Source organism: Salvelinus namaycush, chromosome 1 (genome assembly GCF_016432855.1).
Source record: "Salvelinus namaycush isolate Seneca chromosome 1, SaNama_1.0, whole genome shotgun sequence".
Lineage (NCBI taxonomy): Eukaryota > Metazoa > Chordata > Actinopteri > Salmoniformes > Salmonidae > Salvelinus > Salvelinus namaycush.
The window spans coordinates 75,245,790-75,259,854 of NC_052307.1; the positions used below are offsets into that span (position 1 = coordinate 75,245,790).

At 43.6% G+C, this 14,065-nt stretch overlaps 1 protein-coding gene across 1 annotated transcript in view; it reads right to left on the reverse strand.

Moving 5' to 3' along the window:
* The window catches only part of trip4 (thyroid hormone receptor interactor 4), a 61,338-nt gene that overhangs the window by 29,219 nt on the left and 18,054 nt on the right, over positions 1–14,065 (reverse strand). The gene's annotated exons all lie outside the window — the stretch shown is intronic.

The following is a 14,065-nucleotide window of genomic DNA, read 5'->3' on the forward strand; positions in this document are numbered from 1 at the left end:
ATTCTACATACATCATCATCATCATCATTCTACATACAACATCATCATCATTCTACATACAACATCATCATCATTCTACATACATACAACATCATCATCATTCTACATACATACAACATCATCATCATTCTACATACATCATCATTCTACATACATCATCATCATCATTCTACATACATCATCATCATAATCATTCTACATACATCATCATTCTACATACATCATCATCATTCTACATACATCATCATCATCATTCTACATACATCATCATCATAATCATTCTACATACATCATCATCATTCTACATACATCATCATCATCATTCTACATCATCATCATAATCATTCTACATACATCATCATCATAATCATTCTACATACATCATCATTCTACATACATCATCATAATCATTCTACATACATCATCATCATCATTCTACATACATACATCATCATCATTCTACATACAACATCATCATCATCATTCTACATACATACATCATCATCATTCTACATACAACATCATCATCATCATTCTACATACATCATCATCATTCTACATACATCGTCATCATAATCATTCTACATACATCGTCATCATAATCATTCTACATACATCATCATCATAATCATTCTACATACATCATCATCATTCTACATACATCATCATCATTCTACATACATCATCATCATCATCATTCTACATACATCATCATCATCATCATTCTACATACATCATCATCATCATCATTCTACATACATCATCATCATCATTCTACATACATCATCATCATTCTACATACATCATCATCATCATCATTCTACATACATCATCATCATTCTACATACATCATCATCATTCTACATACATCATCATCATTCTACATACATCATCATAATCATTCTACATACAACATCATCATCATTCTACATTCATCATTCTACATACATCATCATTCTACATACTTCATCATCATCTGTTCTACATACATCATCATCATTCTACATACATCATCATCATCATCATCATTCTACATACATCATCATCATTCTACATAGATCATCATCATCATCATCATCATTCTACATACATCATCATCATTCTACATACATCATCATCATTCTACATACAACATCATCATCATTCTACATACATCATCATTCTACATACATCATCATTCTACATACATCATCATTCTACATACATCATCATTCTACATACATCATCATCTGTTCTACGTAACATGATTTAGTAAAGACATAGTAGTAGAAAAGAGGGAGGGTCTGGATGTGGGGGAAATTAAATCATTGGTAACACTTTATAAGGTTCCATAATAAACCATTTAGAAGGCATTTATAAATTGTGTGTTCACCATTTATTAATCATTACTCCCACATTCCTAAACCATTTACTAATCATTAGTAAATTATTTTTGCAGTCCCTAATCTAAATTGAGTCCTATTAATACTTTAAAAATAATTCATAAATGTTTTGAGTGACCAGTGTAATTTCTCACAAAAAGATGGACATGTTATTGGTAGACATTCCAGCAGTACCTGGTAAAAAAAAAAAAAAACAAGCACACAACACAGGATGTTAAAGGAAATATATATTAATGTCTGAATAACTAGCTTACTAACATTTACACGTGTGGGAGTAATGAATTATAAATGGTGAGCAAACTGTAAATGCCTTACAAATGGTTTAGTATGGACCCTTAAAATGAAGCGTTACCAAATTGGTTTTATCATGTTGTAGCTTGTTATTACAGCTGTAATCATCTCTCTACTGTGACAGCTTTATTATTTACACAATATGACATCTCTTCCAGGCCCTAGCTCCAGACAGTACTGTAGATACATAGATAGGGCGGCAGGTAGCCTAACAGTTAGAGCGTTGGGCCAGTAACCGAAAGGTTGCTGGTTCGAAAACCCGAGCCGACAGGGTAAAATGTCTGCCGGTGTGCCCTTGAGCAAGGTACTTAAACCTAATTTGCTCCAGGTGCGCCATACTACTATGGAAGACCCTGTAAAACAACACATTTCACTGCACTTGTCAGGTGTATATGACAATAAAACATTTGTTGTTGTTAATTAACACTCCCACTGCAAAGCATGGAGCCCTGGAGAGAAGAAACCTCTCTCACTCCCTCTGATTGGTTGTTCAGGTGACAGTAGGGGGAATTGACTGACACTTTCATGACAAAGGAGTCATCTTTCCAATCTGTCCAGGTGTAGCAGCTCTCAGCTCATCCAATTTCCTCCAGCACGTCTATCAGATAGTGCTGTGATTGCATCTCTGCGAAATCAGGAAGCGGCGGCTTTTCATGACGGCTCGCTTCTTTCCTCTACACCCCCTCTGTCTCTCTTAAGAGCAGCACTGAAGGTTGTGACAAATCCAGGGCTTTCAGGAGAATCGACTAGATTCTGTGGTTCCTGACAAACTGGGAGAGGTGATGGGGCTGCTTATTACACTTCCCAGTCAACGCTGAACTGACCGTAATAACCACATGTGATGATGAAACATTGTTGAACACCCTCTGAAGCTCAACAGGGATTCCACAGTGACGGCTTGTTGTAGAACCCGATAGAAACACACTAGTGGTGATGGGGTTTTGCAGTCCGACTCTGAATGACACTCCGGTAGCGAAGTGTGAGGTTCAACCTTTGAGTGCTTCTCTGCTAAAGTGGGAGAGTAGCGGCGTAAATCTCTCACCAATTTTGCAACATTCCGAGTGGTTACGGGGGTTAGCGAACACAGGGGTTGTCCACAGAAAAGATGGAAGTCCTATATCATACTGCATAGCTATCCTCTTCTATCATCTCAGTCAGGGGAAATAGCCCATATCCTAAAGCAAGCATCCCACTATGGCAATTATGAACGGCAGTTTTGAGGAAGAGAGGCCTCCTTGTTTCACTTGGCTATGGGGGAGGTGTATTTTCAAGACCGGTGCAGCCAGTCCCTTACAGAAGATGTTAAATGCTTTCCTTACATGTGTTTTCGACTGCTGTGATGCGTGCTTGAATATTCTCACTTAAAGCTAACTTGGGAGTGTGTAAGCACATTCAGCTTTGAGATGGCAGTAGTAGTATTTTTCCAGGTTTTGAAAGGAAAACAAAATGGTGGTTGTGGTGGTCCATCTAAATCCAGATGAATTGAGAGTAGCTGAATCCAGCGTCTGAGTGAGCTCATGTCAAAAACGCAGCCGTCACCCGCTCTTTCATCCTCCATTAGCCAATTAGCATTTAAAGCTGTTGAATCGAGTCGGCTTTGCCTCCCCTCCCCGAGTCTAATTGTTTCCATACCATGCTAATCAAAAAGGCATGAAACATTGGGCCGAAGCAGTGCCGCGGCTCACTCAAACACTCCAAATGCATCAGGCATGATCTAATGAGGTCAAAATACACACGCTAACAAAGGGATAAAACTCTGACTCCATAAAAGCCTTCATTGTTCCATATTCCAAAACCTCTCTGATAACGTAGGCCTCGTACGCACTGAAGGTTTGACATCATTAAAAGCTTAACATTTTTAATTAAGAGGCACATTTGTACAGTTTGCCCTAATGTTTTAAATTAAACTGCATCCCAACAAAGAAAGTATATATTAAAAAAATATATTGAGGTTTGAGTCTAGGTTCTCGAAATCTTCTGTCTCAAATCATGCAAATGTCTTAGACTTGATGAAAATATGAGGGCAGATTGGACCTCAAACTGGTTCAAGTGTTCAATTGCTAGTTTCGTGCTAATTCTCTCACAGTCACAAACACTGGGAAGATGTGTCCAAAATGTGCAACTCTTCCAACAGTTTGGAGAATTTCCAAATCGTTAGCAAGCGGGCACCGGCAGGTTTGACTGCTGCCAATGTTGCTATGGTTTCACTGACAATGGCAACTCTCTCAGCAATGTTACAGGCACCTTCTTTTAGTTTTGCAACGATACCCTCATTAAAAAAGTGTTTTTGCGTGTTCAAGGAGAGGACACAGTGAACTAGCTAGCTCTTCTTTGATAGTCTTCAGTCTGCTAAGGATTCCGCGGCTCAACGTACTGCAGCTCTTTAATAATAGTTTCTCAGGTGGTGAGTGGTGGGTTAGCCACCTTCCCTACAGTACAGACATTTCAGAAAAGAGAGGCTCTTGAATGAAAACACAACCCCCTATAAACACAGTGGGGGAAAAAAGAAAAAAAATGGCTTGCAGCCTCGCCATCCGCCTCAGCCAAGTTAATAAACGGCCCATTCTTTTCAATTTGCTGGGATATTGCCAGTGGGCTGCAACAATAAGCGCCTGTAATAATATGAAATTCCCAGAGTCCATTGGAGACAAGAGACATACTCTGCAGGATGGGGATGTTGGCTAGGTGAGGAGGATATTACAGGATCATTCAAGGGGCAGAGAAAGTGCACCAATGCCCCCCAAAGGCTGCGCCCACCTATGTCCCCTCACAAAGACACGGGATAGAAGTTGGCCCTCAGCACAGATCTAGGAGCAGTTCACCCTCGACAAACACAAACCTCAATCACAAGTGGGTAAACTGCGAAAGTGACTTCAGATCAACAAGTTGGGTGAACTCCAACGTGCACGGCCCAAAACTACAGAAAAACACAGCTCTGGGCTTCTAACAGAACAGCAAGAGCCCTATAAGCTATATGGGTCCATGCTGCTTGTCTCTGACTGGTGAACAAGCCAATACTGTTTGCTCTGCCTCCCCCCTCTCACTCTCCCTGGTCCTTTTCAGCTGCTGTCGGCAATTAGGGGAGGCAGAGACAAGCAATCTCCTCTCTCTCTCTCTGAGGCCAGGCGAAGCAGCGGTGGTGGTAATGGGCCTGTGTGGCTGTGGCTTTGGCCCTGCCTGGTCGGGCCCCGCTTGGCTGCACTCAATCTCAGCCCAATAAAAAGGCCTTCATTGGCAGGGAGCTACTGAGCCACAGGAGCAGGGAGCTGTGGAGGAGGCTTTTAACAAAGGGTGGGAAAAAGAGGGAGGGTGGGAAGAGAGGGAGAGACAGAGATGGATAGAGACAGAGAGAAGAGGCAGAGAAATCAGAAGAGAAACAGAGAAACAGAGAGAGACGGAGAGAGAGAAAGACAGAGAGAGAGAGTGGGTGAAAAACACAAAATACTAAGTAGAGGCTTTGTCAAGGCTGGTTTCACACTGAGAATAAAGAAACAGATGGACTGGTCTGAGTCCCGTTGATAGGTCATGTCTGGAGGTGAGTGCGTTAACTCTCCAGACATCAGGCCCCAGCGACCTGTGTCTTCACTGCAAACCCACTTCAAGCTAAAATAAATGATAGTGGTGGAGGGTGGCTTTTCAGATCACTGAGCTTCAATATAGTCATTCTTGTTCCACCCATTCATTCTCATCCAGCTGATTGTAGCTTTGTAGCCGTTTATTCGGACTGCTCCTAGGAAATCTTTTAAAATGTGTTATATTTAATGTTTTGAACAAATTACAAAGTCGAGGAGTGGTGGAAAAACTAGTAAAGAGAAGTATTTGGAGAGGGCAGACATCCTGAAGAACAAAGTGACTGACCACCTTAAGGATTCTAGCTTTATAAACCATTTGCTTTAATAACACAAAGCACCCAAACAAGTCTGAAATTGCCAAGAAACTGACAACACTCCTTCAGTAGCATAACAACACATTTATGTTGAATGGCTGAACATCTTCATTGCTACAACTTTCACCACAAGAACATTGTGAGAAAGTCATCCAAATCAATATGAAACTGCTGTATTACAGACTCTCCTTCAGCCACAGAATCAACCGGTGTCAAGTAGGAGAGCGCACATTAATTATCTAAGAGTGTCCAACACTGACTCATTTTTTTTTTACATTATTAAAACCTTCAAGCCGAGAAAAGACATGTCTGCTTATTAGGAGCTCTGAGCCGGCAAGGAGGGTCGTTCAATTATTCCATTGTGTCAGTCCGCTCGACTGCTAAAACACAGCTACATACCCAGGCTAAACATGAGGACCTTTCTTTCCAATACAGCCATACTGGGACCTCTGGTGTTGATTTAAGTTTATCTGAAGAACAAAGCCTGTTTTATGTGGATAATTATAAAAGGACTTATTACATAGTCTCTCCTGGCAGACTGATTGTTAACCTCTCTAGGGTACGTGCGATGCTACCGTCCCACCTGACCAACATCCAGTGAAAGTGCAGGGCACCAAATTCAAACAGAAATCTCATAATTAAAATTCCTCAAACATACAAGTATTATACACCATTTTAAAGATGAACTTCTTGTTAATTCAACCACAGTGACCGATTTCAAGAAGGCTTTACGGTGAAAGCATACCATGCGATTATGTTAGGTCAGCGCCGTGTCATAAAAAAACATAGCCATTTTTCCAGCCAAAGAGAGGAGTCACAAAAAGCAGAAATAGAGATTAATTTTATCACTAACCTTTGATGATCTTCATCAGATGGCACTCATAGGACTTCATGTTACACAATGCATGTATGTTTTGTTCGAAAAAGTTTTTATCTCCATATCAAATAATTTCTGAGTAAAAATGAAGTACCTTACTGTGATTGCTTTCAATTAAAATGGCCAAAAAGAGGCAAAAATAACTTCTTAGCAAAGATTGCTCAAGCAATAATTTATCTAGAACTGTCTGAGTGTTCTGAGTGGGGAGGGGAAAAGTGAAAACTAGCTGTTATTGGCAGAGGGGTCTGGAACTCTCGTATTGGTCTATTAACTCATTTACTGCCTGGTGATATCACCAGTCAGGCCAAAACTCCATCCCACCTTAACAGGCTGACATTTTAGGCGGTCATTTTCAAAATATTATAGTAATATCCCAACCTCAGTGTGGACAACTCTATAAAACACAAGAAAATGTAATTTTTTGACTGCACTGGGACTTTAAAGCTCCTGCAGTTTGACAAGTGGGTCGGAGCATCATGGTTTATTTATTTTACCTCAGGGCTCCACAAACATGACGATTCAAATCGCAGAGAGCCTCAGTGAAGAGCTAGCAAGAGACACATTAGCAATTTAGCTTTAGTGATGACAGCTGTAATGAAGTCATGTGTTTGCGCAGGAAGATTTACACCGGTTGCCTCGCATAGCGAAGTCCCATTTTCCCAGCCATGTTTATGACTTCACCTCCTGTGGTGGGCCTCGAGCGGCAAGAAAACAGGACGGCCTCACAACACTCAGTGTTTTTAGACTCAACAACTTTTCCCACTGTTGGAACGTTCCTGGCATTGGGTCTGATATACAGTATAAGCCTACAGTTACCTCTCTGTCTGAAGTCTACTAGGTTCTGACAGAGAAGGAAAATACTGTGTTTAACCTACTATGTGTAGAATATTTGTAAAAATCTCTTCTTTTGACTATTTAGGGAATAACGATGCACTTGAGAAAAATGTCTCTGTAAACCTATCCTAAACATCTAAGTAGCACTTCACAAAAAGTTACCAAATAGCACTTGGCCAAAAATGCTAGAGGAAATATAGGACTCCAGTGTAAGAAATAATACAGCGTAAAATCATGGAATCATTGCACCTACATGTGTTGAATGTACATTGTGTTAGTGGGCAGACTATTGTACATGTGTTGAATGTACATTGTGTTAGTGGGCAGACTATTGTACATGTGTTGAATGTACATTGTGTTAGTGGGCAGACTATTGTACATGTGTTGAATGTACATTGTGTTAGTGGGCAGACTATTGTACATGTGTTGAATGTACATTGTGTTAGGGGGCAGACTATTGTACATGTGTTGAATGTACATTGTGTTAGTGGGCAGACTATTGTACATGTGTTGAATGTACATTGTGTTAGTGGGCAGACTATTGTACATGTGTTGAATGTACATTGTGTTAGTGGGCAGACTATTGTACATGTGTTGAATGTACATTGTGTTAGTGGGCAGACTATTGTACATGTGCTGAATGTACATTGTGTTAGTGGGCAGACTATTGTACATGTGTTGAATGTACATTGTGTTAGTGGGCAGACTATTGTACATGTGCACTGCATTAGACAACCTCTTTACCTAGCACCCGGCTTTACCCAACTTCAATCACACGCACGCGCACATGTGAATTCCCCCAGGGACAATTACCATGTCTGCTTTCAAAACCAGACTTCAAAGAACTCCAGGGAATCTTAAGCATTAAAACTTGTTATTTTCCTCCACAATCTCCCTTTATCCCCATCACAAATCCAGCTCCTTTAGTGGCAATACTGTCAGCGAAATGGATTGGATTCCAGTCAGCTAACAAACCGTTTCATGGCTGCATTTTGATTTGATAATAGGGAAATGGAGATAGAGAGGGAGTTTATGAACGCGTCTCTCTCCTGAGGTGAGTGTTAGCTTTGATAGTGGGGCGATGGAAAAGAGTCCCCCATCTGTGTTCACTCAGCCCCTGTGGGAAGTGGTTGGCTCTCGGTCTCTCTGTCCTGGCTGCTTGCTCACAGATGAAAGAAAAGATGTGAATCTATACATGTGAAAATACAAGAACACCTATCCCATAGTTAAAATAATATTGTACTGTGTCACTAGTAATAGTGTTAAGTTACAATATATTTTCTATGATTTTTATTATTATGGAAAATGAGAAAAAATATACTAAGTGTTCAGGTTACATAGTTTGGTTGGTTTGACTGAGAGCTCTTCCCACAGGCTGTTGTTGGAGTGGAGGTGGTACAGGAGAAGCTGTGTTGGAGTAGAGGTGGTACAGGAGAAGCTGTGTTGGAGTGGAGGTGGTACAGGAGAAGCTGTGTTGGAGTGGAGGTGGTACAGGAGAAGCTGTGTTGGAGTGGAGGTGGTACAGGAGAAGCTGTGTTGGAGTGGAGGTGGTACAGGAGAAGCTGTGTTGGAGTGGAGGTGGTACAAGAGAAGCTGTGTTGGAGTGGAGGTGGTACAAGAGAAGCTGTTGTTGGAGTGGAGGTGGTACAGGAGAAGCTGTTGTTGGAGTGGAGGTGGTACAGGAGAAGCTGTGTTGGAGTGGAGGTGGTACAGGAGAAGCTGTGTTGGAGTGGAGGTGGTACAGGAGAAGCTGTGTTGGAGTGGAGGTGGTACAGGAGAAGCTGTGTTGGAGTGGAGGTGGTACAGGAGAAGCTGTTGTTGGAGTGGAGGTGGTACAGGAGAAGCTGTGTTGGAGTGGAGGTGGTACAGGAGAAGCTGTGTTGGAGTGGAGGTGGTACAGGAGAAGCTGTGTTGGAGTGGAGGTGGTACAGGAGAAGCTGTGTTGGAGTGGAGGTGGTACAGGAGAAGCTGTGTTGGAGTGGAGGTGGTACAGGAGAAGCTGTGTTGGAGTGGAGGTGGTACAGGAGAAGCTGTGTTGGAGTGGAGGTGGTACAGGAGAAGCTGTCTGGTCATCAAGCCTCAGATTGTGACACACACAGGGCGAGAGAGGAGGATGACTGGAGGAGGACGAGGCAGCGGGGCATCCTCTCCTCCTTTTGCCTCCCTCGCTCTCATCTGTCACCGGGAGGAAGTTGCTGAGCAGACAAATCTTCGCCTGAGGAGCACAATTGAGTTTGTAATCTCTTGACCCTGCAGCAGCGGTACAGCTCCCTCCCTCCCTCCCTCGTTCTCTCAGTCATGAAGACAGATGCCTGTAGCGGTGATGCTGCTTAGCTGGAGGTCTGACAAGGTGATGCCTCCTGCTCCATTACACACACACGGACATTATATATACAGAGACACGTGTGTGCGCGCACGCCATGTGCCAAAACACCCACACACCTCACGTGTACACACACAGCCTGTCTAGCCCTGTCCTCTGAGCTGAAATGATGTCGTGACGCACCCACGGAACGCTGACACAAACAAAGGAGCTAAATGTCAGACAGATGTAAGACTGGGGGCCTGATCCTGTGACACGGGGACAAGCAGCAGCCTGGGTGACTGGACCAGCCTGGGTGACTGGACCAGCCTGGGTGACAGGACCAGCCTCACAGTGAACACAATAAACCAGCTCAAAAAGCTCCAGACATGGCGGCTATTTTTTATCATTCCAACAGACTTCATTCTGCAATGGCAGCACCTCCACATAAGCATACCTACCTTATTCCTCCACTGTCCCAGCAAGCAAGATGGCCGTCCTCCAGACCTTGCCAAACACCTGCCGACTACACCACAATTTGGCCAAGTCTAGAAACAGCCCTTAACAGAGGCATTAGGCCAAGTCTAGAAACAGCCCCTAGCAGAGGCATTAGGCAGTTGTGTATGTTCTGAGAAGATTGGATGGGTGTTAGCTATATAGCGGAAATTGCACTTAGTTTATCAGAGGGCAAGGTGGACCCAACTATCATATTGCTTATATCTATCCAATTATTTTCAGATGTACAGTAAGTGTCTAGTTGGTGGAGGCTAGGGGTTGTTTCTGGACTGGGTCAGGGACCATTCCTTTCCCAACTCCAAGCAGAAAACTGGCAAAGACGTAGGCCTCACAGGGAGCCATTTTTGGGGCATCCATTGTGAACACCAGACGTGGAGACTGAAAACTATGGCAACTGTCTCTTTGCTTCTTTGAAGCTTATTAGAGAGAAGAGGAACATTGATTTCTGGGAAGGCACTGAGGTTGTGGTGTTAAATGAAATGGAGGTGTTAGATTTTTCTAACAATGATATCCTAATTTAATACTCAGATAGCTATTAGTCCAGGCATTTCTTCAACAACTGAGTAAACAGTGGACTAAAATACTTACAGGGATGAGTATAAAGGATAAAAGAACTGAAGATATGATACTTTGGTAAGATTAATCAAAATGTCTGAATTGCTTTTATCATTGTACTATGTTACCAGTCAAGTATAATGACAAAGTGACAGTTCAGCTTCAATCAGAATTGGACTATACTCAGAATCAAAGGCGACAAATGTACTGACTGTCAGTGTACCTAATTAGTTTCTTTGAACCTGTTGAACATCCAAATCCATAATCTATCTTGGAATTCAATTTCTTCTCTTTTATTGTGTATAATAGTCTTCAGCATTCTAAGACTGAGCTTTTAAAACATCAAAGACAACTCATTTGATGTGACGGTTTGGGATATCTGAGGTAGGAAGGAAACAGTGAGCAAAATCCATCAATTACTATTAGTCTGGTTCAGTGCACTAACAAACAAAAACCAAACAGAACTGGGCAAATGACCAAACACTAACTGACTTTCCTCACTGAAACTGAAAGGCATATAATTAAGTGGTTCTGAAAACAGTAGTGAAATTGTAAGTAGTGCAACCATTTAGTCCAGCAGATGAACATATGTATGGTTCATGGTGTTGTAGACCTGTGGCTGGCTGGCTGGCTGGCTGGCTGGCTGGCTGGCTGGCTGGCTGGCTGGCTGGCTGGCTGGCTGGCTGGCTGGCTGGCTGGCTGGCTGGCTGGGCTGGGCTGGGCTGGGCTGGGCTGGGCTGGGCTGGGCTGGGCTGGCTGGCTGGTTGTCATTCAGAGCCTGGGGACTGGGGCTGAATGCATTCCACACCACCACTGCAGAATCACATGTTGTCTGACCTCTCTCTGCCATGGCAAACTGCCTAGCACGGAAACAGAGCGGAGGGAGGAGGTGTGTGTGTGTGTTTGTGTGAGCGTGTGGCTACAAATTGGGGTGAGTGTTCAAAGCCTCTCCCTCATGCGCCCACGCACGTGGAGACACACATACAAAAGATAATGAAGCCTGTTCCTAGTGAAATGTAATTCTTAACGACCACATCCACCTTCACAGCCGCGACAGGAAAAACAATATTTTCCGGGGGCTGATAAAGGAGAAGACGGGGAAAGACAGCGGGGCAGCTGAAGATTCACACAACGTTACAAAAACAGAGAGGGGGGAAAAAATAGGATAGCGTGACTTCCTTTAACCTGTCTCCCATATATCCACTGTGTGTGTGTGTGTGTGTGTGTGGCAGGATGGCTTTTCAGCATATACATATTGCATTACCGCACAAGGAAACGTAGGCATCAGTTGGAGCTTGCGGACGCACTAACAAGGAGAAGAGAGCAACTCTGGAGGTCAGCCCTGGAAACACTAAGACACAGACACTCTGGAGGTCAGCCCTGGAAACACTATCTGGAGGTCAGCCCTGGAAACACTAAGACAGACACTCTGGGAGGTCAGCCCTGGAAACACTAAGACACAGACACTCTGGAGGTCAGCCCTGGAAACACTAAGACACAGACACTCTGGAGGTCAGCCCTGGAAACACTATAGGACACAGACACTCTGGAGGTCAGCCCTGGAAACACTAAGACACAGACACTCTGGAGGTCAGCCCTGGGAACACTACAGGACACAGACAGAGACACTCCGGAGGTCAGCCCTGGAAACACTAAGACACAGACACTCTGGAGGTCAGCCCTGGAAACACTATAAGACACAGACACTCTGGGAGGTCAGCCCTGGAAACACTAAGACACAGACACTCTGGAGGTCAGCCCTGGAAACACTATAAGACACAGACACTCTGGAGGTCAGCCCTGGAAACACTATAGGACACAGACACTCTGGAGGTCAGCCCTGGAAACACTAAGACACAGACACTCTGGAGGTCAGCCCTGGAAACACTATAGGACACAGACACTCTGGAGGTCAGCCCTGGAAACACTATAGGACACAGACACTCTGGGAGGTCAGCCCTGGAAACACTAAGACACAGACACTCTGGAGGTCAGCCCTGGAAACACTATCTGGAGGTCAGCCCTGGAAACACTAAGACAGACACTCTGGGAGGTCAGCCCTGGAAACACTAAGACACAGACACTCTGGAGGTCAGCCCTGGAAACACTAAGACACAGACACTCTGGAGGTCAGCCCTGGAAACACTATAGGACACAGACACTCTGGAGGTCAGCCCTGGGAACACTACAGGACACAGACAGAGACACTCCGGAGGTCAGCCCTGGAAACACTAAGACACAGACACTCTGGAGGTCAGCCCTGGAAACACTATAAGACACAGACACTCTGGGAGGTCAGCCCTGGAAACACTAAGACACAGACACTCTGGAGGTCAGCCCTGGAAACACTATAAGACACAGACACTCTGGAGGTCAGCCCTGGAAACACTATAGGACACAGACACTCTGGAGGTCAGCCCTGGAAACACTAAGACACAGACACTCTGGAGGTCAGCCCTGGAAACACTATAGGACACAGACACTCTGGAGGTCAGCCCTGGAAACACTATAGGACACAGACACTCTGGGAGGTCAGCCCTGGAAACACTATAGGACACAGACACTCTGGAGGTCAGCCCTGGAAACACTAAGACACAGACACTCTGGGAGGTCAGCCCTGGAAACACTATAAGACACAGACACTCTGGAGATCAGCCCTGGAAACACTATAAGACACAGACAGGAAAATCCCAAATGGAGACCAATTGTTGTTCTAACTGCTTATAATAAGTCATAACAACAACTATAACATAATGAACAGCCCTGATGAAAGCTACATGACTTGTGGTTATACCCACTAACCTAATGACACGCTAGGTAGCTATTCACATTGTAACATATGAATGTCTGAATACTTAGATCTTCTTATGATACATTAGCTACATAAAGACAAACACACACTCTCTTTCTTCCTCACACACTCATTACACATCACACACACACACACTGTGGAACCTCTGCTGAAACACAAATTGCAAGTCCACATGACCCGGCCCGTGCTCAGTCAATAGAGATCAATAGAGCACTCAGCTCCACTAAAAGGAGAAATAGGAGCGAGCTTTGTCTCCGCATATATCTCCTTTAACCATGCCAGATTAGACTACCTGTCCTGTGGTCGCTAACACAGGGCTAAGGCAGGCTAAGCTAGGGAACGGTGTGAAAAATCTGCCTCTTATTAAGAGCTTGGATCCATCCAATCTATTTGTCGGGGTAGATTGTGTGTGTGCGGTTTGGGGCTTGGGGTGTCCTAGGCTATGAATTAGCAGTGAATCTGAAAACGCACACATGACATAGATCATTTACGCATAGTGTATGTAGATGTGGGACATTATGTTAAACTGCTTTGTCTAAATAACGTGATGTGATTATATTATATTGGGTGAATATATTTTTGAAGTGGAATGAAATAGTGTAGCCAACAC